Source organism: Otolemur garnettii, unplaced genomic scaffold (genome assembly GCF_000181295.1).
Source record: "Otolemur garnettii isolate 467f Iridium unplaced genomic scaffold, OtoGar3 scaffold00330, whole genome shotgun sequence".
In the NCBI taxonomy this organism is placed as follows: Eukaryota; Metazoa; Chordata; class Mammalia; order Primates; family Galagidae; genus Otolemur; species Otolemur garnettii.
The window spans coordinates 40176-43109 of NW_003852725.1; positions in this window are offsets into that span (position 1 = coordinate 40176).

Here is a 2934-nt window from a genome sequence, read left to right on the forward strand (position 1 = left end):
ATAATGCAAGGGTACATGTCGGATCTATTAAGTATAGAGTATAAATGTCTTAACACAATAATTAAGTAAATGAGATGAGGTATATATTAACCAGTGTGATGTAAGTGTTCCTAATTCTATATGAAATCAGCACATTGTACCCCACAAATGCATTAATGTATATATGATCTATGTGTTTATGATTTAATTTAAAAAAAGAATGGAAAAGCAAATATCCAGTGTACGCAATACTAATATGAAACCAGCAGATGAACAACTACCCACCCACATGAGAGAAAAATACAATTAAATTCAAGAAGAGGGGGAGAGCAGTAGAGGGAGGGGGATGGGTGTGTTCTCACCTAAAGGGCACAATGTAGGGGTACATGGCACACCTCCTGAGTGAAGGGCTCAACTACAACTTGGACTTTACCTAACAAACACAAACAACGTAACCTAATCATTTGTACCCTCATATAAATCTGAATTTATAAAAAGAAAAAGCAATCAAACATGAAATATCTGAGTTTTCTGGGAATATTATATTAAAAACTAAATACACATAGTAAATTCTTAAAGTAAAAGAAATACAAATAATAATAATAATATCTCTTCTGTTCACAGATTCTTCAAGGGGCAACATCAGCAACAATAAATGGAAATGTCCCCAATAAAGTCAAAGTCATCTGTATACCTTCCTCATGATCACTTCATTTGTTTTTTATCAACTGTATGAAATGAAAGTAATTGATATATCTGTCACTTTGCATCTCCAGACCCACTCTTTGTTCTTTGCCCAAGTACCAGAAAACTGGAGCAACTGCCATGTCACCTCCACCAAGGAGGGACCTTCTGTGAGGGGAGGAAACTAATACTAGATGACTCATCTCTCTTTCTGAGATGAAAGACCCTGTTGTTATCCTAGTGCCGGTCTACACAGGACACCCAATGCCTCAAAGACTCCCAGGGAGCCTGGGATGGTGACCAAAGTGATCCAGGCAGGGAAGCTTCAGGATGACTCTGTCAGGTCAAGATAAAGAATGAGCCTTCCCTGAGAGCAGCCAGGCCTGGGTCCAGGTGTGATGTTACCTGTTCCTAATGAGGTAACACTGGCAGGTGTGGCTGTGGTCATAGCTCTGGATATCCTGTGATCCTGACCTATCAATTTAATCTTCTCCTCCAGGCAGGGTGTGTTGTCTCTAAGGGCTGCTTTTCACATCAGTGCTTCTTTGCACTTAACAGATTCTGTACAGACAACCAGTAGTCCCTTACTCAGCCACAGCATGTCAATGGGCATGATCTAGATAAACCTTGGGTTCCCGCCACCAAGAGGCCCTTCATGTTTACAAGGCCCATGTTGATCTCTCCTCAAGCTGCAAAATATGTCTGTCCTGTGTTTTTTGTATATCCTCAGTCCAAAGTTTGCTGCTGTGTCTTGCAAATTCCAGATGGAGGCCAAGTCCAAGTCTTACATGCAGATTCTAGTTGGGAATCCCATGTGCTCTGCATTCTTGGGCATTATAGGGAAGGAAGGGGAGCAGGAGAGATTTCCCCCATTAATCCAGCTCTATAGCATCCTGAAGAAGCCAATGCCTCACAGTTAGAATTTGGAGCTGGAGATTTAGGGACCTACAGGAGCAGGCAAGCAGCAGAAACCTCTGCACATCTCTGGCATTTGGGCAAAGAAAGCAACAGGAGTAGAGGTCTTGAGAGTGACCCTTTTGCAATAAAAGAATTGCCTTGAGATTCTCATTTATCTAGTACGCTTTTCTTTTTTCTTTTCTTTTCTTTTTTTTTTTTGAGACAGAGTCCACTTTGTCACCCTTGGTAGAGTGCTGCAGCATCACAGCTCGCACCAACCTCAAACTCCTGGGCTTAAGTGATTCTCTTGCCTCAGTCTACCAAGTAGCTGGGATGCCAGGTGCCCACTACAATGCCCAGCTATTTTATAAAGACAGTGTCTGACTCTTACTCAGGTTGGACTCAATTTTGTGAGCTCAAGTCGTCCACCTGCCTTGGCCTCCCAGGGTGCTAGGATTACAAGAGTCAGCCACCGTGCCCAGTCACCAATATTATTATTATTATTGTTATTGTTATTATTATTTTATTTCTCATCATAGGAAAAAATTTAAAAGATATATTATGCACTGCACATGTCTGCAAACTCTTTATCCCTTTCTGAAATTTGTAGTCTATATTTTCAGCACACACTCTCATAATTAAAATACTGTGCTAGACACAACCTCTTACGTTACCAGCAAATACCATGAAGATAGATGTGCTAAGATTTTTCTTCCTAATACAACTTAGGCAAACAGCTGAGTATTTGTTGAAGTCATCCTTTAATTTTTAACAGGGTAAAGATATTTTCTAAGATTCTAAACTTAAGCTAGAAGTTGGGGCAAATCCCCACAGCACACATGGGAATTAGTGTCCCTCTGCCTGGACCAGAGCTTCTCACCCTGGCTGCACATTACAATCACTATGCTGGGGAGGGAGGTCGACATAAACCCAAGTAACAGCAGGCTGATTAAATCTCAGTCCCTGGAGTAGAACTTGCTTACTGATATGATCGATAGTTCTCCATGTGATTACAGAGTGGCCAAACCAAAAACCATGTGTTAAAGCAAAATCTTTGGGTGACCAGTTGGAAATGATTTCTGAATTGATTATAAACACATTTATTGCTGGGTTGTGGCCTTTCAGTCTTACCTGCATTACCTACATACTATCCTTTGCTATCCTTTGCCCAACAGATCTCTGCTACTCATTTTGTTCCTGATTCAACTCAGTTCCCCGTGTGCTGGGTGCGCACTATGTGCAGGGCCCTGGGCTAGGTGCCCTGGCCTCAGGAAGCATCACTGTGGGGAGGACTTTTCTGGGAGAAATGCATCCCCACAAATAAAAATTGTGCTCCTTACCAAACTGAAGTCTATTTGAAAGACCTAGCAAGTT